This window comes from Trachemys scripta, chromosome 1, assembly GCF_013100865.1.
Source record: "Trachemys scripta elegans isolate TJP31775 chromosome 1, CAS_Tse_1.0, whole genome shotgun sequence".
NCBI classification, from domain to species: domain Eukaryota; kingdom Metazoa; phylum Chordata; order Testudines; family Emydidae; genus Trachemys; species Trachemys scripta.
In genome coordinates, this window is record NC_048298.1 from 189300610 (window position 1) to 189323681 (window position 23072).

The 23072-nt window shown below is 40.7% G+C and overlaps 1 protein-coding gene across 3 annotated transcripts in view; it reads right to left on the minus strand.

Moving 5' to 3' along the window:
• The window catches only part of ERG (ETS transcription factor ERG), a 215070-nt gene extending 192418 nt beyond the window's left edge, over positions 1 to 22652 (minus strand). The window contains exon 1 of one of the 3 annotated variants that reach the window (XM_034752850.1): positions 21451 to 21562. The gene's annotated coding sequence lies outside the window, so the exon portion shown is untranslated. Of the gene's footprint in view, positions 1 to 21450; positions 21590 to 22388 lie in introns of those variants that run through there. The other 2 variants (XM_034752845.1, XM_034752875.1) reach the window with 2 other exon arrangements.
• Positions 22653 to 23072: the final 420 nt, after the last annotated feature.

The window sequence follows — 23072 nt, forward strand, 5'->3', positions numbered from 1 at the left end:
ATAATTATAATTCAATAAAACAACTTTGCACTTATGGGGATTGCACTTAGTGCACCTATAGTCCATCATAGCAACCTTTTCTTTTCTACACTACAAGACCTTATATATATTATAATTATAATTCAATAAAACAACTTTGCACTTATGGGGATTGCACTTAGTGCACCTATAGTCCATCATAGCAACCTTTTCTTTTCTACACTACAAGACCTTATATATATTATAATTATAATTCAATAAAACAACTTTGCACTTATGGGGATTGCACTTAGTGCACCTATAGTCCATCATAGCAACCTTTTCTTTTATACACTACAAGACCTTTTGTGTAATCGTGCAATAGCTGCTAAAGAATGGTTGTCACAAGCACTTCTACATAAAGTGCATTAAAGTAATCCAGCCTAGAGGTCAAAAAGGCAGTGATCATGACGGTTAGGTCTGTGAGTCTGATCCCATATGTGAGTAAATTGACTCACAAAAGTAGTCCTTTTGCTTTCAATGTGACTATTTACATGAGCAAAGATACACAAACGTACAAGTGTTAACAAGACTGGGCCCTATGTCGTGAATTAAACATTACAACTTCCTGTTACTCTATTCTGGAGATGAAAAAAAGTCATTCCTGACTCATCACTAAAACTTGGATTTCCATGTTCAGCTCAAGTATCAGAGGGGTAGCCGTGTTAGTCTGAATCTGTAAAAAGCAACAGAGGGTCCTGTGGCACCTTTGAGACTAACAGAAGTATTGGGAGCATAAGCTTTCGTGGGTAAGAACCTCTAGAGATTTCCATTACTTGCATCTGAAGAAGTGAGGTTCTTACCCACGAAAGCTTATGCTCCCAATACTTCTGTTAGTCTCAAAGGTGCCACAGGACCCTCTGTTGCATGTTCAGCTCATGGTTCAAAACCATCTCAGCATTGCAATAAACCCTGTCAACCTGGTTGGGGCAGTAGATAGAACCACATTCGAATAGGCAAGATCCTACAAGGATGCAAGATGCAATGAGGTGTCCTTAAGTTTTCCTAAGCAATTTAGAACTTGGAGGAACTAGTTCTAGCCAAAATACCAGAGAAATATTTAAATCTTTTAGGAAAAAAAGAAGTTAATTTTCTTAGTATTTGAACCCCAATCTTTTCCTGAACTCCACACAGGGAGAACCTTGCATTCGCATGGAATCCCAGTGAAGGAAGTGCTCCATGAAAGTGCAGACGTCCACTTGTCCAGAATTCATTACAGGCTCAAAACCTGAAACCAAAAGGGCCAGATTCTGACCCCCTTACTCACATTGCATAGCACTTTACTTGACAAATGGACCTATGTTATATTATTTATTATTTGCATTACTATACCACCTAATCATGGACCAGGACCCCAATATGCTAGGTGCTATAGAGAACACAGAACAAAAGACAGTCTCTTCCCTAAAGAAATCAATGAGACCATTTGTGGAGTAAAGTGCTGTTCAGCATAAGAAAGGTTAGCAGAATGTGTCACTAAGAAAATAAACACTGTGGGGAGGGGGAATACATTTGGATTTGGGCATACCGAAAAAGAACTACTGTAGTTAATTTTCAGATGGTTTTCATCTTACATTTTAGGAATGGTGTAAATGTGTTTGCCTTACCAGTACAGTCTTTTACAAGAGCTATCTAAGAACTAATTATGAAATATTATTTTAGCTGTGGCTGTCAAGTTACCATTCCTCTCAGTCCACATTTTAATCACTTTTTCTCCCACAAACAATTTCTACAGAAGAATAAATTACAGATGTCTAAGTTGCAGCCTTACAAAAAGTTTTAGCAACTAAAAGAAGGTAAAAGAAAGCCAAAGAGAATTATAATCAAATTCCACATATTAAAAAAGGTCTCCACATGTGGCCTAGAAAGAAACAGCCAATTCACTACAATTGTCTGCTTAACAGGTTGAGCCTCTATCCAACTGGTAGCAATCAGGCAAGACACTGGAGAGGGCAGGAAATCTAAAATTAGGTTTTACTACCTATAATGGAGGATTTATGGGATAATTTAATTGGCAGTCTTGGGACTGAAACCCAAGGTGGGGGAACAAAAACATCTTTCTGGACACACTCTATGAACTTTCCTGTGGTGGGTTGAAAAATGTAGGCACAGGGGACTTAGTTTAAAGATGCAATATCCCTTTTCTAGTGCTTAGTATGAAGGGAGGTAGGGAAGCAAAGCAGTGATACACACTGATTTTTCTTCTTTTTTTAGGAAAAACATTCTATTAATTGTTTCTTGTAGTGAAACAGATCTTCAGCTACGCACAGGATAATAAATGGCCCCAGAGTTAACAGAAGGCTGTAATTCACTCCAATGCACTTCTGACATCATAAACCACAAGAGCACTGCACTAACAGTTTACGGACTGAAGCAGATTGAACTCAGCCTTGTATTCATTCACTCGGAGACAGCTATTGTTATTTATAACATCTGCCAGGCCATTTTTATTTTTTTCCAGTGACATTTACATATCTTTTAAAGCTAACTCATAATGCAACAGTAAAAAACTGGTGGTATTTTTTTCCTGTGACATCATTGAACGGGTTAATATTTTGTTCTGTGTGGAATGAAAGGGTGTTGTGAACCTTTTCTCAGTCATCACAAGTGTTCCATTGATGTCCATGCACGTTACTGATTTATTGTCCATGGCATTTTTCATTTAATATATGGACTAAATGCTGACTTGGATGGTTCAGTGACAGGGAGGATGGGCACTGATCAGTGCATCTATTGCAAAAGACTCCTGGAGGACAGGGATTTGCTTGTGGCAGGACACGGATATATTCTTTTGAGTGTCCCTATGAGATGCCAGCTGTTGCTTTCTGTTTACATCATCATGGTTCAATCCTACAAGGTGAAGAGCAATCCTGTGAGATGCTGAGCACCTGCAAGTCCCACTGACTTCATTGAGAGTATGCTAAGCTCCTCAGAGGATTGACCCCTAAATACATTAACTATCTGGGGTGGTGTGTGAGAGAATGAACAACATGTGTCAGATGCTAGTCACATTACAAAATGCACTACAGGAAGGCCCTCAGAGACTAAGGTGATGAGCACGGTATAAGAACCTATACAGAATAGAACAGAAGGGAGAGTACACAAATCAACATGGGGAAGCCGTTCAGGGACTAGTTCATTATCTGGGCATGACTTCTAGTTCCTTTGAATGCCATGGAGGGAGGAAAAGCTTCCTACCCCCAATTTCCTTTTTCCTCTGTGTACCAACTCAACAGAAGTCAGGATTTAATTCTTAGTACTGAAACTCAAAGACTCGGAGGCAGAATCTCAGCTGGTATGAATTGTCATAGCTCCTCAATGCACGTGAGTCAAATACCTGACTATGATTATTTTGCTAAAAGTTACTTTCATAGAAGTGTTAATACATACACATCTACATTTTTACCTATCCTTAACCAACATTTTTTTAAAAAAAGTATATTCTCTATTTGCATAAATTCAGTCCCAAACCATTAGTTGCATATAACTACCAACAAAACCTCAATGTGGTGAGAGAATTGTATGCCTTTAGGAAGAGACTAGAGGACTTGGTAAGTGCCATTGTACAAAGAAACTAAACCATACATTTCTATACCATACTCAAATGTTGTTCCTATTCTGTTTTCTGGTGATGAATTCTAAGATGGTAGAGCAATGTGATTAGCATTTTTACCTGTAATTTATTACTTGAAGTGTCAAAAGCAAATGCAGAAAGTCAAGTCAATTTCAACAACTCTGTACTGATGTTCTTAGAAGAACAGATAATCACATCTTAAGATCTGTACACTGGAGAGTCGTGGATACAAAAATGCATTCCCATTTCTTCTGCAAAAAGGTTTGCTCTGACATACTGGAATAACCTGGTAAATTCAGAATGATCTCCATGGGTAGTTGTGGGCAATTGCTCCTCTTTCAACAGTTTTCTTAAATGTGGGGTGCCACAGAGTACCAGTCTGTTGCCTCCACTTGTCTATGGGTTCCTTAAGAAGGTTACTAAGGAAGCATAAGGTGTAGTATTTTCAGTATGCTGATGACACCCAACTGTATGGCTGTATCTCATTCAATTTGAATGATACAGTTCAGCACCTCAACCAGGGCTTCGCTGAAATTGGGGCATGGGTGAGAGTGAATCAGCTGAAACTCAATCTAGACAAGACTGAAGTGATGACGGTGGGTTAGAGGACACAGCCTGAGGAGATACTGGAGGGAATATCAGTCCCTTTGATTGACAGAGTATATCTGATGTTCATTACTAGTGTGGTAACCAACTTTGGGATGATTTTTACTCCCCCCCTCCCCCAGCTGCTGCTTGATGGTCATGTAACAGCAGTAACCCACTCAGCTTTCTATCATCAGCCTCTGGCTAGGAGGTTACAGCTTTTCCTTTCAGCTGCAGACCTAACCACTGGTATCGATGGCTGTGTCACTTCACAGTTAAACTACTGAATTGCACATTATATGGGCTACACCATAAAACCATTCAGAGACTGAAGCCAGTACAGCAACAGCTCACTTACAGAGGGGGGCATCTTGCTGGGATCATATGACACCAGTTCTCCATGAGCTGCACTGACCACTGACTGATCTCCAGAAGTGAAATCCTGGTTCCATTAAAGTCAGTGGCAAAACTCCCATTGATTTCAATGGGCCAGCATTTCATCCCAGGTGAAGTTCAAGGTGTTGGTTATGTCCTATACAACCCTAAATGACCTGGGGACTGGATTACTTGAGAGGTCATGTCTCACAATGTCATTATGCCATAGTTGTGGTCAGCAGAACCACCCACACTGGACCCCCTTCATTATACAAGAGATGGCAAGGCATTTGCAGAGTGGCCCCCAAGACTCTAGAATTTGTCCCCATATTCTTGATCCAGAATAGCCCAAATGTGGTGACCCTCCATGCGTGGTGCAAAGAACATCAATTTGATAGGGTTTTTGAAGAGCAATGAAGGGGTAGAAAGAAGCTTCTTCTTCTTCTTTTCTTTTTCTTTTTTTTTTTTTTTTTTGCGGGGGGGGGGGGGGGGGGGGGGGGAGGGTTCCTGTCTTAATGATTGTTCTATTAGAGCTGGCTGGAAAAACTGCAACAAAACTTTTTTTTTTTTCTGTCAGAGTGGGGCATCTTGTTTGTTGAAATCTAAGTGTTCCATGGAGAGTCCTGTTTTTGATAAAGTTCCTCCTAATCAGAATGAATCCAAATAGCAAAATAGCAAAATCCTTTATGAAACAGAATTACCTTTCTTTGCACAACTCTAGTTTTAATCCTACTGGGGTTACGTTATAATTGTCATTAAGAGACACCTAGAGCCTTTGTATAGGCATTTTTTTAAATTATTTAAATCAAAATAAATTAAATACATTTAATACAAATCTAGGAAAGTACTAGCTAACATTAGCATCCATACAATTCCCACATGACTTAGCATCACAATCACACATAATATACACCCACAGTGACATCCTACACACCACCTCAATTTATTCCCTTCCCATACAAACTGACACCCACCCTTAGTCACACAAAGTCAAATGCATATAAGTAGCTTATGTTGGAGATTTAGTCTAGAGCTGCATGAACTAAACTTTGAACTGTCATAATAACCCAGCTACTTGTTAGCTAGAGAGAGCCAAATAAATGTCAGACTCAAATTATAAGTTTTGAAAAGGAGTTATTTTCAATTGCTAACTCCTAAACTACAGAACAGATTTAGGCCCAAATCCTGCAAACACTTACATACACATGTCTAAGAGTTTGCGGGAACAGAGTCTCACTTATGACTTTCCTGAAAATTCAGTCTTTACGCAAAGAGTAAATGTTATAAATTTGGTGTTGATACAGATTTGTTATATATTAAACTAGGATTTAATCCCCAATCCTGCAATGAGCTCCACACAGGCAGGCTTCTGTGTTTATGCAAAACTTATTGTAGGATCCAGGCATAGAACTGCAAACCTCAAGGCAATCTCAGTTATGGAGCTACCACTGATGCCGCCATCATTTTGTAAGCAGATAGAGTGAGAGTCCATAGAAGATTTTTCCTTTTCACAAAACACCCCAAAATGTACTTTCCCCCACTCCGCCCCTTCCTCTGAGGCCCTGCCCCCACTCCGCCCCCTCTCCCAAGGATCCCACTCATCCACCAGTCGCTGCTCTTCGCCCTCCCACAAGCGCCTCCCACCAGCCACCAAACAGCTGATCAGCAGCACTGCCGAACAGCTGTTGCCTGGTGAGTGCTGAGCACCCACTATTTTTTTCCCCGTGGGTGTTTGAGCCCCAGGGCATCCACAGAGTCAGCACCCATGGTTTTAGCAGTTTTACATCATCTTATTTTTTAGGCCCAATCCTACTCCTATTGAAGTGAATGACAAAAGGCCCCTTGCCTTCAATGGAAACATAATTAGGCTTTTTTAGGCCACTCCTGAAATCCTTCACTATATGAAACTCCCACTGAATTAAACAGGAACTCAATGCATGGAGAGCTTATGAGACTTAAGTGTTACATAATTATAACATTATTTAAAGGTAATGTTGGACTTTTTATAATATTGCAATTTTCCATTTCAATAGCTCATTCATTGGTGCAATTTTATATTTTAATTTTTCTTCCATAAAATCAAATTTTCCTGGTTTACTTTTTCCCTCTTTGCGGATAACTTGATTATATCAGAGTAAAGAAGAAAAGCTTTGTGTCTTAAACATGGCCTCCTTATTGCCTAATTTTAAAATATGTGAAAAGTTATACACCATGTCAGCGTCAGGGTGTGGTACATTATTCTCTGTCTCATGAAAATGCAGCCTCCATCTGTGAGTGAATAAGTTGCCTTTTCATGGAAATACTTTAGAGAGCATTTCCATAAATATCTGGCCTGGCACAGTTTTGTTTCTTTTGCCTTTTACCCAAAAGTGTTTCTTCTTTGATTTTTGTTTTGAATAAGGCACAATGGTCATTTTAAGGGGGGAAAAAAACCCAACTTTCCATTTTTGCATAAGCAAAAACACTATAGTCAATGTAATGAAACCATCAATAATAGCTACTGTATGTGTGTTCAGAATCAAGGCTAGTCTGAGGAAACATTACTACTAACATCTGCCTTTATTAAAAACAATCATCGCCCCAAATACTGCAGTAGCGCACTGCTGTACGCTGAAGTGTTATGGACCATTCCTGCAGAATCCTGTTTTCTTTTTTTATTATATGGGTATAGCCCCACAAAACCCTCTTTTCCCCCCTCCAAAGCACATGGGCCCTAAAGCCACTGCTAAAATAGACTTCAGAGTAATAAATGGAAGTACTTTCTATGGGTCTGATCCAATTCCCATTGAAATCAATTTAATCCAACTCCCACTGAAGTAAATGAGAGTCTTTCCATTAACTTTGGTGAGAGTTAGATCAGGCCCCAGTTTGACTAGCACATATGGGGGGAGAGGGGAGTGGCAGGGACCAAGGGTTGTTCCTCCAGGCACACACTCAGGATCTGATCCTACATAATTCTCATTGATATCATTGGAAGCAAGATTAAGCCCCTCATTACCGGAATTCTGATATATTCCGGGCATATTTTGATGAATTTACTCAAATGTGAATACTCAATTATTAGCTAAATTCATGAGTTTCAGATTTTCAGGAGTGTTTGCCCTTCACAGAGGCTGAAAAAGGACAGTATGGGGTCAGTTTAATGAAGTTGGTTTTATTCTTTGGGAACCAAAATGGCAAACCACTAATCACTAATTTTTCTCATTATCAGTTATGAGTTTAATGATTTTTATTTGAGTAATAATTCAAAACCATGTATGCTTTAATGTTCAGTTATTACACTGTCTGGTTGTAGTGTCTTTCCTTAGGAATGTCGTTGTGTAATGTCACATGGAAGAAGCATATCTGAGACCTTGCAGTAATTTACATCCCAATGAAAAATGTTAGGGGCTCTCTATTACAATACCTTGAAAAAGGCCAAAATTTTAATAACTTGCATAAAAATTGGTACACTCCAACTCTCCAGTCTAACTTAAAATAACTGATCAATTAAAGATGTGGTCTAGTAGCCTAAGCTCAGGGCTGGCAGCCATGAACTCCTGAATTCTAATTCTGCCTCTAGTACTGAACTCTCCTCTGTGGTCTTATGCACATTACTTCACTAGTTCTTTGTCTCAGTTAATGTTTATAACGTACTTTGGAGATATTTGCCCTGATCCTCAGTTTTGGCCTAGGAGTTCATTGCAGGGAGGGATAGCTCAGTGGTTTGAGCATTGGCCTGTTAAACCCAGGGTAGTGAGTTCAATCCTTGAGGGGGCCACTTGGGGATCTGGGGCAAAATCGGTACTTGGTTCTGCTTGTGAAGGCAGGGGGCTGGACTCAATGACCCAAGGTCCCTTCCAGTTCTAGGAGACGGGATATCTCCATTAATTATTATTATTGCATTGCTGAGGAGGATTTGGCATAGAAAGGTAGTTTTAAGCCATGTTTGCACCTCCATGATCCTGGAGCCACCCAGGAATCCTCAAGATGCTGGTTAAACTGACTTTAGAGCAGCTTTGCAGCAGCAGAGCAGCACAAACTTGTCATACTGCAAGAGTGGAACTGGCCTGTTAAGGACTATTATTACTGCTACTCATAAATATGGCTACTCACTGCATTAAAGGTCACAAATGGCATATGTGCTGAATGGGAGTGAGCAAGTCCAAAAGAGGATGGAGAAAAATCATTAAAGATCTGTCATGAAAGAGCAAGTTACATTCATGCAAGGACAGCAGACATTTTGAAAAATATTAAGTGCACATGCGGAAGCTACAGAAGGGTTGCTGCCATCTCTGTGACTTACAACTATGCCACAGATACTTCCTATGGAAACTGATCCTGGCAGGACAATGATGGTCATATATTTTAAGGGATAGGATGGAGAGTAATTCTTGACCTCTCACTCCAGATGTTTTCCCCTCCAGAATAGGCAAGAATGTTTTCTTGTTGCATCCATTTTTTGAACAATCTAACATGTGGCCTGCATAACTAACTTTATTTTTATTTAAGATCTTCTTTCAAGATATTCTTTAAAGATAATGGGGTCATAACTGAATCTTAATTTAAACAGAGGGCATTTTTGTAGGGACTTGGTAGAGCGATGTCTAATGTTTAATGATTTTCTGCACCACTGGTTTCCCCCTAATTGTGAAGGAAATGGGTTTGCCTTAGTCCATTTCCCCAAAGCATTCATTATTGCCAACAGCACAGGATGTAGGAACAGCATCCTTTAGAGTGACCATCACATGCCTCAGAAGCATCAACATGAACAAACTGTGTTGAGATAAAGCCTGAGCCACCTCTGTGAGCCTAAGTGGGTTTATATGAGCACTGCACACTGATACAGGCTAACTTTTGCTTCCTGAATAATATAGAGTAGGGACACTTCAATTAAACAGCAAGGACAGGTGACTCTTTAAAGCAACAAAATGTTTAGCAACTATGTGAGCCTCATTCCAGGCTTTGCGAGGAACTCATCAATTGGTTGGTCTCGGGCAACTGAAAGCCTAGAGTTAACCCTGTTGCAGAATGCCTTGTGTTGAGTCACCCAGTTCCTCTATTTTCTCAAAAGGAAGAGATCATTCCTGCTTGCATTTGAAATCTGTAATCAACAATGCAGTCTATATTATAAAGCAGATTCAGATATATGATCTTATATTGTATTCTACTGTACTTTTTATTTGTATGTCATACATTTGTTTAAGTGAATTTAGAGCTCATGAAAGGAAATGTGTTGATGGCACTGGACACTGAAATCCTCGATCCAAAGAACAGCAGCTGCAGTCTAACTTTCCCTACATTATGCTCCTCCACTCTATTCTGAAGGGGACCTAACAGGTCTGAGAGAAGAATTCTACCTTCATGTCCATTCATTCTTTAGACTCTCTGCTAAGATTGCCAACACAGGTGGGAATTTTTGTCCCAAGTACATGATTTTTATCCCTTTTCTTCTTCACCATGAAAATCACTCATCCCACTTAAAGGGAAGGAGAAAGGGAGTTGATGTGCTAAGAACAATGCAAACCTGTGTGCTTTCTAACTGTTAATTTTATCATATCTTAAATGCCTTTCACATTTTAAAGGGACAAAACAAGCAGTATTCTGCAGTGGAAGTGCTACTGGACCCCAAGGCAGAAGGCTAGGGGAGGGGATGTTAGAAGTCCGTGACAGCACAGCTCTACTGAATCTTTGTGGAAAGGGGCTGGAAAGCGACAGGGACAGTAGAAGTCACAGAGCCTGTATGCATATAGTCCTGTACCTCTAGGAAAAGAACCCATAGAGAGGGCTGGAAACTCTGCACGTCTGTACTGGGGAAATTCCTTCTAATTCTTCTGTAGAAAAGGCAGGGTTTGCTTCCTGTGTGAAGATAAGTGTGGAGGTTCACCCCCCAAAATTCTGCAGATCTTGGGGGATCTGCAAGATTTCATGGCGGAAGCCTCTGCCACTTCCAATGGAAGAATCAGGGTGAAATCCTGGCCCCTTCAGGTCAGTGGGGAAATACCCATCACTTCCATGGGATCAGGTTTTCATCCACAGAGAACACATGCAAAGTTTCCAAACCCATTCATCCTGGGTTATTTTGAACTAGGGAAGCATAGGGACCCTTTGGTATATTTTTTATTTAAAACCAACTGAAAATATTGAATATGGTCAGAACCTGTAGCAGGATGGCTTACCTCTGGGCTGGAGAGCCTAGAGCAAAGCCAGCCCTGATTACAGGATGAGCCAAACCTGGGTTGGTCAGGTGATTCCCCATATATAAAAAGCAGGACGTTACAGTAAAATGGGGGGGGGAGAGAGAGTTTAGACACTTTCAGGGAGCAAGAAGGCCCCTGAGTGACAAGGAAAAAGTTGGAGTGAGTGGGAGACAGCTCTCCAGGCAGGGAGGCTTGGGAGAGACTGCAAAGACCAGCTGAGCTAAAAACTGAGAATTTCTGCTTTATTATTTTGGGTTAATCAGAAAAGAGGTACTGAACTGGGCTTAAAACCTAGAGGACTGGAGCGTACAAAAGGTCTTAAAGTGGGCCAAGAGGGGATTTGTTTGAATGATGTGTGGACAGTGAGTTCTTAAAGGGCCCTGAGGAGGGGGGGTAAACAGAGGGAGGGTGCTGTAGAATGACCTCTAGCTCTGAGAGGGTGTGGATGGCGGCCAACTCTGTTACAGAACATTTAAACACTTCTTCTGTCTTTTGATAGGACTACTGCTCTGAGAGTGGATAACGTGACTGACAAGTCCACATTTGCAGTTGAAGTGAAATATATGAATGGGTTTGAATTGTCACAGGCCAGCGAGGATTCTTAGGCTCCCATCTTGCCTCTTTTAAAACAGACTATTGCTCAGAAATTTACTACCATGTATTTAGGAGTAAGTGGCCTTTTGTGAATCCATTTCTCTCTTTAACCAGGTTGCTGATTACACGGCAAATTTTGAAACAGGGGCCAGATCCAACTTCCACTGAAATCAATGGAAAGTCTCATTTGGGGCAGATCCTCAGTTGGTGTTAATCAGCATAGCTCCATTGACTTCAGGGTGTGCTGGCTTAGGCCTTAAATGCACAGAAGCAGTGAACGTTTTATTCTCACTTGAATATCAGCTTTACCACTTTAGGGTTTTGATTGCCAGTGATTACATCATTTTCTCAAAGACCATAAACACGCATGGCTTACATCACTGTGGTTCCAGACTCATTTTTAGTTTAAACCACTCACTTTGCACATTCTAAGTGTAACCTGCAGTGAATGATTACAAGAGTCTTAATACACGTCTCACAAATTTAATTGCAAAGCCTATATTAGAACTTTTACTGAGAATCCAGGATGATTGAGAATTATGATTCATTTTACCATTAACATACAGACTTAAGGGAAATGGGAATCACACTTTCCCCGCCTCCAAATGCTGAAATGATCCAAACAGGAATCCCCTTCCCAATGAGTTCAAATAGCTTCTTTCAATATTTCTCTTAAGTGCAATATGGTCTGATGCCATATATTCATTACAAATATCACACACAATTTGTCCAGTTTTGAAGTGGATGCTGAAATACAGCAAAGCAACCCTCTCTCACTCACATTTCAGCTTTCCAAGAGAAGTGCCAGAGCAAGTATGTTATTTTAGTAAGAGTTTAAAGGGCACTTATGGGCAGAAAACTGACTGTGTAAAAATGGCACCTTTTTACTCAACAGATCTGTTCCCTGTGAGTATTCTGAGTCATGTCTGCTTACTTCAGTGACTGAAATAGATTTTTCACTACTTTTCAGTCCTCTTTAGTCCTGCAGAACCGCCCCAACAATGAGAGATTTAGAGGGATTCTAATCTGGCTAACACCTCATCAAGAAATTTGTTCGCTAAATTCTAGTTGCAGAATCTTTACTACTGGTATTGTTGCAAAAGCCAGAAGGAATAGTGCTCAGCGTCTACATTAAGTTTGCAAGGCTGGCAGTTAAATCCTTTTCCCCAGTAAACTGCCATGGAACACACTGAAAGCCAACAAACCATGGAACATCCCTACCCCCCCCCCCCCGCTATGCTAGCTCTTACAGAGTTACTTTTCAAAATATGACCGCAACTTCGGAGGTAAGCTGCACCTAGTTGCTCAGCCAGCACTTTGAGGAGTCACATGATAAGATACCACTCACTAAGGCTAGGTCTACACTACCCGCCTGAATCGGCAGGTAAAAATCGATCTCTCGGGGATCGAATTACCACGTCTCGTCGGGACGCGACAATCGATCCCCGAATCGACACTCTTACTCCACCAGCGGAGGTGGGAGTAAGCGCCATTGACGGGGAGCCGCGGAGGTCGATTTTGCCGCTGTCCTCACAGAGGGGTAAGTCGGCTCCGATACGTCGAATTCAGCTACACTATTCGTGTAGCTGAATTTGCGTATCTTAAATCGCCCCCCCCCCCCCGTAGTGAAGACCTGCCCTGAGTAAAAACAACTCTATGCAGAGGGCCAGCACAAAGCTTATGTGCTGCTTTAGCCCTGTTTTGAGAGTGCAAGTGGGGCTTGAGAGATTTAAGTAGGGCAGAGACCTTCTGCTGGCCCTCTGCACCATAGAGTGGGTGAAATTCACTCAATGTTTAAAATGTCAAACACACTTGAACACTTCTTAAAAAAAAAAACACAAATTGACATTTCTAAGCTATCTTGGTTCTGTCATCAGCAGAATGGAATCTCAGTAACAGTACAATATATGTCTGTCTTGTTTCAGAACTAAATTAACACTGAAACATTTTATGGATAAAACAGTCACATTTCACATTTTTGACTGAATTTAAAATACATATCACACCAGAAAGCATAAAACAGCTTTCCCTTTTCTTGGTGAAAGTACTATAGAATAAGAGTGGCTTTAGCATCTGTTTGACTGGCAAACTTTATTGCTGTTTTGGTAATATATATGCATTTTTAAGCAGTGATCAACTCCCAAGCCATATTGCGTTTGTGTATCTGTAGAAACAGGACTATTACATGCTATTAAAAACATAATGTGCTAACTTTAAAGCAATTTTATTATTAATTTTAAAATATGAATTTAGCATTCTGTTCAGTTGATCTCTTTACAGTCTGATGATTTTTGTTCAATCTCTCTGAAATCAGCTGCTAGTATTCTAAGGCCTGATCGAAAACCTATTTAAGTCAAGTAGAGTCTTTCCATTGACTTCACTGGGCTTTGGATCAGTCCCTAAGGGTGCAATTCTCATTTCAGTAAAACTCCTATTGAGTCAGTGAGGGATTTACATGAATAAGGACAACAGGATCAAAATCGTAAATTCTGTTTTAGCAAATCACTTAAATTCAAGCATATGCCCAAGTGCTGTGCTGAATTGGGGCCTTAGTGATATTTACTTAGATCTATTCCTTATAGTTTCAGAATGTTGACATACATATTGGTGGCAGATGATTTAGTTTGTGTTGTTTATAAGAGATGCCGAGTATAGCGTGGATGGTTGGCTGTAAAAATGCTAGATAACTTGTAAATGGAAAGAAAGTTATTGAACCATATTCTCTGAATTTCACCCTCGGCAAACCTAATGAAATCAGTATGTGCATTGGGTGTAAATCAGGGCAGAATTGGGCCCTTGATTTTTTACATCAATTATTTCTGTTAAAATCTACTTTTGATGCCACTGGAAGAAATGTATTCTAAGAAAACCTATATACTTTTGAACAGTCAACTACATTCAGCGCAGCACTTATGACAGTAAAAGTTTCTTTCAAAAACTTATGGCTTAATTTTATCATACCTATTTTACACGAGGTTCTGCAAAAAAAACCTTATTCTTTCTAAAGCAGTCTTTGAAGTCCAGTCCCACTATATGTTGTAATGAAATATATCACGTTACTTTTGAAGTAACGCCATAAATCCTCAGTAGCTAATTTCTGTATTCTATAGAGAATAGTCCATTTCATAAACTGAATTTTAAATCAAAATTTAAATCTATTAGAGAGTTTATCCAGAACTGACAACACTTCCTTAGAAAACCGAAATTAACTTAGAAGCCTTTGCTTCTACATATCCAGTCATTTCTTTCCTTACACAGACCATTTTAATTTTCTAAATAATACTGGAAAGTATAAAACTGTGTTGTATTTTGCTGTGCTTTTAAATAGAGCTTAACTTTTCTAAGCGATTCACTGTACAGTTCAAGAAACTTATGTAACTTTCATGCATAAATTTAATTGTGTTATGATAATCATGTATTGACTGCATACACTGAAACTGCTGAATGAAAGAAAATAGTTTTAAAAAAATAGCTTGATGAAAACATGTCCCGCATACTAAACATACCTACTTTTAATCAGCAAAAACAAGTTAGCTAACACACAGCACTACAGCTAATCACAACACTTTCCTAGCTTTGCTAAAGTTTGTAATCTGCACGATTCATAATTTAGAAGATACGAATATGTATAGTAAGTAGCCCAACAGGGCCCTGATCCGCACACAGGACTGTCAGCACTACTACATAATATAAACATGAAATAAATAATTCAATCTGGCAATTGTCACAGACTTAATAGTGCAGGCAAACAGGCTGGACATAGCTGTTATAGAAAAGAAGACAGGCAAGACCATATTAATTGACATTGCCATGCCAGCAGACAGAAACAGGAAGAGAAGATAGCGAAGTATGGAGAACTCTGCCACGAAAGGGAATGTTTATGGAAAACTAGAACAAAGACGACCCCAGCGATTACTGGAGCACTTGGAGCGATCCCTAAGGAGCAGCTCAAGAACACGTTAGGAGTGCAAGACATCGTGATCAGTGACTTCCAGAAAACAGCAGTGCTCTTGGGCACTATGAGAATTTTAAGGGAACTCAAAGGAGACTGAGTGCATTTGAGCACCTAAAATGCTGGACTTCTGTAGAGTTTAACAAAACTCCAGACTGCCCAAACCTACAAAGTTAGTTTTTGGCAGGGTTGATTGGTGACTCATGGTGGTAGCTTTCCCCCTTTTATGCTTAAAGATCTTGTATATTCTGAAGACTGTTCGGGTTTTTTTAAAAATCCCCATGATATAATACTGAGGGCGAACAACAACAATAACGTTTTGCTAATTACACAAAGCCTTAGAACAAATGGCAGTTATGGCCAATTCATGGTGTTTAGTGCATAGTTTGAAGTAAAAGACATTTGTGCATGGGATCTATGCTGGGGCATGACACGGAATGGAATCTTACTCCTCACCAGCCTGGTTAGGACTGTTATTACCTGCGGGGTGGGAGGGTACCAGAGTCTGAGTCCGGAAGTCTGCACAGCAATGAAACAGCTCCACAGCCTGAGCCCAAGTCAGCTGGCATGGGCCACATGCAGGTTTTTCTTTGCTGGGTAGACAGGCCAAGGTGCTGCTGCTATTACAGCCCAGCCCATTTGCTATAGTAGTGGCTGTAACCTGCTATGACCCCTTGCTGTAAATGAGGATGTGGTATTATTCTCTTACCCACTGGCCATGCTCTGCTTCCATATTGTTGTCCCACCCACAAACTCTTGCCCCCTGTTCTCAAGTAGAGGTTACCTATTAAGCCATTGCAAAGCCCTCTGAACAGCCTCTCCAGTTCCTGGCTCCTTGTGAAGTGATAATACATCTGCACTCCCTCCATTTTGAAGCTTCTGCAGAATCTGCTTTTTACTCCAAAATTTTCAGAATTGGGTTCCTAAAATCAGGTTTAATACATATTTAGCATCTCTGGAAACCAAGCCCCTTATCTGAGAGCCTAAACATGAATTTAGCTGCCTAACGTTGGGCACCTATGGTTGAAAATTCTAGGTTAAATGCTAGATCCTGAAAAAGGCTCCAAAATGCAGTGGAAATCAGTGAAAGGAAATCATGCTTATCTTTAGGCCCAGCCCTTTTTAAAAAGGTAACCATTTTAATTATTTTAACAACACTACACAATGTCAGAACATATGAGTAATCTTCTGGTTGCTATATTAAAGGCACAAATGCAAGCATGTCACCAATTGATGGACAGTTAAGAAATTGGAAGTCATGACACTGAAAGAATACTTCAACAGCCACCCAAACGCCATGATGATGGGCTCCTGATGGATTAGATCCTCTGTTTTAAAACATCCTTAACTGAAAAATAAAGTCGCAGTCCTGCAACCACATACACACACAAGTAACCTCACACATGACTAGTCACATGGAGTTCAATGGGGCTACTCCTGTGTGTAGTAAGTAGTTGGAAGCTTGTGACCTTAGTTTAAAACTACTTTCCATCAAGGCATACTTATGACTCTTTGTGTATTGTACCTCAAGATAAAATGAAAACATATGGTTATTGTCTTCTGTTTGATAATGCAGCATATAAATATTAATTTTCTTATATAACAAAAATAACTAGTGATTTTGTTCTTTTTGTCTTGGAGAAAGTTTTTCTTATTGGAATGAAGTTGTGCCAAGAAGAGATTACATCTGATGCAAGCAGCATGCAAGAACAATCTATTTCTCCTAACAAATTTCTAAATTAAAAAGCATTAACAGAGTGTGGTTGCAATGCAATTTTGAGAAAAAAATCTTTAGGATACAATACTCTATGCAGGCAAAATAGTTGTTGAAGTTAGTGGGAGTTTTGCCTGCATTAGATGTATTGGAATCAGACCTTTAATGAATCCATTCATGTTTATACTACATCAAATATCACTTTAGTTCTCCAGTCAACATAAAAAATGTCTAACTCAGATATTTTATTTTTCATACACACATCTCTGTTAATCAGTAGTATGCATGCATGTTCCGTATCTAAAGAAGTGTATACCCTTTAGTTTTCATTGTTAAATTACTGTTTCCTATACTCAATCAAGTCCAACAGATTATACACACACCACTATCTATAAATAGAAGAGGTTAAAATGCAGGTTAAATATAACAGATATGTCCACAGCTCCATATTTAGACATACCCTTTAATTTTTTTTCTATTGCCTATTTTTTACTTACATTTAAATTTAGCAAAGTAATTTTAGACTGCCAGCTTTCTACCTACACTAGTCTTACTATGCTACCAAGTAAGCATATTAAATTTTGCCCTCCTACTTCATCATCTTGCAGAATGCCAAATTAAATGCGAACCCGTAGAGCTCAAACCTGAATTCTACATTCAGACAAAATTCTCAGAGATGTTTGACGTTAGTGGGAGCTTTGCCTGAGTAAGAAGTGCAGGACCAAGACCATAAGAGGGGAAAAAAATACTCTGTTGGTTGTGAAAGTGAATAGCTGCAGGCTATAATGAAAACTAGAGTAAGACATTATCGCATGAAAGGTAATTTTTTTCAACCCATGGATGAACATTATACTGAAAGTGTCTTGCTAAAATGTATTTTATGAACAAAGTCTCTTTAAATTAACAGATGGTAAAGTTGCAAATATAAAATATAGACTAAAAGAGCAACTACATGTTAGAAAAATGCGCTGTGCAGCATTAGATATGCAGGGCTTGATCCTGCACCAATGACCTCAATGGAAGCTGTATCAGGCTCACAGGACCCTTTCTTGCAAACACTCCCTGTAAGCAACTTCTAGCTGGAGTAAGTCCCATTGACTTCCACATAACTACAGTATTTGCATGATTAAAGGAAGTAAGGCATAACCGTACATTTGTCCATTTGCTTTTTCCAGAAAAATGTATTTACCGTGAAAATAACCAGTTCCACAGTAATTAAAACATTTCTAAAAGATGTTTTCAATTAAAGGGTCCTTTTCGGTCTCACTACATTAAAAGGCTCTGCTAACCCATTCTGTTAAGTTCTCCCGTATTTAAGAATTGCACACACACATAAAAGGAGGGGAAAGAAATGTAACATTTTTGTATGCCTAGGTACCATCATGACTGCAAAAGATTTTGGAGTTCTTTAGCCCTAACTTAATTGAGTGCATATAACTAGGAACGAGATGAAACAGTGCTTTGCTGAGTACCTGGACACTACTGACAGTGCATCATTAATGAACTACTCTGGTGAGAGAGAACCAATCAAATTAGCCTTACATCTAGGTAGAGGAGAGTTGGCATTTTGTGTGGAGTAGAATAGAAAGGGATTTGCCTCATCAGTGGTAAGTTATTTTGCTCATGCGATGTTGTTGGATCACAGGTTGTCATCCAAGAATTTTAAATTTGTTTACACATGTGCACAGTGCATGCACAAAATAAGTTTTCCATATAACAGCAGATAGCAAAGTCACATCAGTGCCTCATGTCATAATACCAATATGACAAAGAATATTTTCAAAGCAACCATGATTTTAGCTATGGAAATTAAATTGTCATTTTAGATAGAAAAATTTTAACCTGATCATATACAAATAACAAATTTGCAACAACAAAGTCCATTTTAAAATTTGTGACAACCTGCATTTTGCTCTCATGGCTTATTTCACTTAAATCCCTTTATGGAATTGAAGTCTTGTATTGTTTGAAAGTATGACAAAGAATTCAAAGCAAACTTCATTAAAAGTAGTTCAAGAAGAGAAATAAAAGGGATGAGGAGACACTACTACAAAAGTATAAGAAGAAAGACGTGTCTAATATATAAGACACATAGTTAAAGTATGTATTTGGGGACTAAAGACTGCACAGCATATAATCAAAACTGAGTAACATTTTAGCAGCATTAAACTCCTAAGGTAAAAACACACTAAACACATCTAGAGCTTACACTGACAGATCATTTATAAAATTCTTGTAACATGTAACTCTATCCAGTACTATATGATTTGTTTAACCTTTGGGAATAAATTGGGGGAAGGTGGGGGTGGATGCTATTCAAAACTAAATCCTGAAATGCTTTTTGAGATGAGGATTTTTTTCCTGCAAAGATTTGCACAGATTTGTAGCAAGTTAGCCAGTGTTTGCATGCATGTGTGTATGAAACAGTACTACAAGGCCTGAATTATAACTTAATTTACAAAATCCCAATATTTAAAAAAAAAAAGTCTTCTTTTAAGAAATGGATAAGATATTCAACAACAACATATCTTTGTATCACATCACTTTAATCGTGTATTGGTTTGATTTGCCCTTTCTTATTTATTTTAATTAAGAAGCTGTCAAACACTCAATTTAAAGTCCCTTCCCTCCCCAGTTAATCAAAATGTATTTATCAGATATGAGTTCAACAGTACCTAAGCTAATATCATTAAAGTTTTGATTTCTTGTCTTAGCCAGAAGCAGTCTGTTCAGTCTGCTCCATTTGCTTGAATGAAACTATGCAAGTGGATAAAGGGTTAAAACTAAGGAATGTGACAGTTCTCCATGTGCAGTCCACAGACCTAAGTATCCCACTTTCCCTAGTGAACTCAAAATTACATGGACAGAATGTAAACTACAAACTATTACTCCAACACTAATATTTTGTTAATATACAGTAGGATTAGAATTTTGACTAAAAAGTAAAAGTTTACTTGCTGTTCTGTAGATTCATAGTAAATACAGTCATGCATGGAAGTTTATGCTAATTTTAACTTGCAGTTTTAGTTTTGTAACTATGATTATTTACATTCAAAATACTGCTAGAAAGTCATTGGATCACTAAATATATTTATATCAGTGCATTTAATCTAAAATGTACCACAACCAATTCTGAATCTCACTAGATAATTTCAGTTTAATTAAAGGTTTAGGAAAATACATTTAAAATACCATTTAACTTTTGTAAGAGCTGTACGACTTAAAAGGGACCATTGATACCAGTTAATTGAATCATTGATTGTAGGAGGACAGAAAAATATTGGAGCTGCTATTATGAAAAGGAACAAAATATGGAAAAATCATAGGGAAATAGCCACAAAGCCAGCAGCGAGGCAGAAAATAAAGTGTATGAAGAAATTAAAACTAAAGAAAGTTGAAAAGGATAAGTGTGGGGACATAAAGAGATACTTCTCCTGCTACCATTCAGTATATCTAATGATCAAACCAAAAATAATAAGCACTTATATTCAAAGCCTACAAGTGCTTGAAAAGGTAACGTTGTGGAAAGATGTGGGATTACTGAGAAATATCAGTAATAACAAGCAACTCTGAAGGCACAAAACTTCTCTTGCAACTATTCCACGTATAATCAATCCAAGGTGATGATGGCGCATATTTCACAGCTATATGCTGTGTGTTATACACACATGCATGGGCTGTATAGAAACTCCCTCCGAAGGATGTCTTTCAGCCATTCACCCAAAACCAAGGCAGCATCTTAATTCAACCCTTATTGCCGGGCAAACACCACCGAGCACACGTCCCATGTTTCGGTTGCCCTACGGAAGGCTCCACATGTTTTACCAATAAGCAGGGAATCGTATCCCCATGACCTTACTGGTGGCAGCACGTTTTCAGAGGATCCTTAACCACTTCTGGGATATCTCCCCCCACCCCCGCCCCGACCCACCTGGGGAAGTAACGTTACCCACACTACACACACGCACCCAGCCCAGAGGCAGGAAACTTTCCCTGCGGAGCCTGTCACCCTGCTCGCAACCAGCCCAGCCTCCTGGAGCAGCACCTGGCCCTGCGCTTTGCGGCCAGCCTGCGCCCACAGCCGCGAGCGCCCGCACAGCAGCCCCCGCTGAACCCTGCGCGGGGCTGGGCTGACACACGGCAGGCGGTGGCCAGGCTGAGCCGCCGCTTGTCCCAGCGGAAGTGCAACCAGTGTGAGTGCGCCTGGCTGCCAGCGCTCCCGGCCCTGTGCCGCCCCGGGGGGCATCTCCAGCCTGCCAACGGGCTGAGCCAGCCCCTCAGGCGCCCGGCGCTCCCCGGGAGGCAGGGAACTGCGCCCTGCTCCCTGTCAAACTTTCCCTCCCTCCCCACCCCAGCCCCAGCCCCAGCTGCGGCGGCGCTGGGGGGGGCAGCCGAGGCCGCGTCCCGTGTACCCCCCCCTCCCAAGAAGGGACCCGAGCGGGAAGGAGAAGGGACTTACCGGGAGAGGCCGGGCACGGGGCGAGTCCGGGGCTGCGGGTGAAGCCAGTGGCCGCCGCCGCCGCCAGCGTGTGAGTGAGTGAGTGAGTGCACGGGGGAGCCGCAGGCTGCACTGACTCACTTCACTCGGAATGGGCTCGGCCCAGAGCGCGGGCCCCGGGCTCAGCGAGCCTCTCTCCTGCTCCAATCATGGAGCAGGGCAACTGCCCAGGCTCGCCCCAGCTCCCTCCGTGCGGGGGGACCAGCCCCGCCGCGGCCAGCCCCGGGCGCTCCGAGCACGCGGCCCCGGGTGGGCATGGACCCAGCAGATGGGGTGGGTGGGTGAGAGAGACCTGATGGGCTAGAAGGAGCGGGCTCGGGGTGTCCCCTCCAGCCGGGGAGCCGGGTGCTCAGAAGGGGCGAGGGGGGAGGAATGAAACCTGAAAACTGACCAGACTGGGCTGGAGGAGAGAACTCAGGCGTCCGGGGTATTTCCCCCCGGAACACTGAACTTTACAAGGCATGGCTGTCTGCAAAGACTGCGCCCGGACCCGAGGGAAAGCCAACATTAAAGTGTAAAAAACAGATACCTCGATTCAATGAAAGACAAGTGAGGGGTGGGATGCAGGGCAACTATTTAAGCCGGTCATAACATTGTTCCACTCCTGTAGAGACAGGAGGGGAGCGTGAAGGCACTGGGGGAGGGGGGATGTTAAAGTTGAGGAAGTGAAGGGAACGCGGAGACAGCTATGGGAAGGACAGTTCATTAATTTTAAAACCCCGAGAAGAACACATCAGTAATGGAAAGGATGAAAAAAAAAACAGGACAAAAAGACAAAGGGGGGGGTCTCCTCGGTGTCATTTAGGTTGTAACCTGCCCTCCACCAGCACCACCACCACACACCTACCCCCACCCTCAACAAAACAAAAAAGAATTTTAAAATTAAAAAGGGTCCTTACCGAGGTGTCTTTTCTCCCTTATCTCCGTGCTGAAACTGCATTTTCCCTACTTTATCTTGCGCAATGTTCCTTCTGTTCATTTCATGCTGCTCTCACTCATGTTCTGAAAGACACCTCTCCTGCACTTTCCCAGCTAGGAACCCCAGCTACCAGTCGGAATCGAGAGCAAAGCATATAAAGAAGAAAATCGAGTACTCCTTTAATGATCATAACAATAATCATAATTAAAGGTGTCTCGATTTTTAAAGCAGGGCTACATAATGTATTAATTGCTTACTATTAACGTGCAGTTTTATTGAGCATAGCACACAGAAGTCTGATTGTGAGTGAGGAGTGTTTTCAATGAAAGTGGAGTTATTTTAGCTGCAGACATGTTTACATTTCTGTGGTTTAGTCTATAACTTTCTCTTTTTCTTGCTTCAGAATTCTGCTCCATGAAGCAAAGCCCTTAGCTCCCAGACATTCCAAAAAGTCTGCCAAAATAATGGGGGGGAACCCACACAGAGAGACCCCCAAGTCTGGGTCAGGCTCAGGGCTGGATATGGGCAGAGCTAGTATACCCCCTCCCAACTCTCTCTCTCTGTCTCTCTCTCTCTCCAGTTAAAAAGCCTTCAGGGCTCCATTTCCTGTTTTTAAGGAAAAAATAAAGTGGGTCTAGTACTGATTTTAGATACGACCTAGACC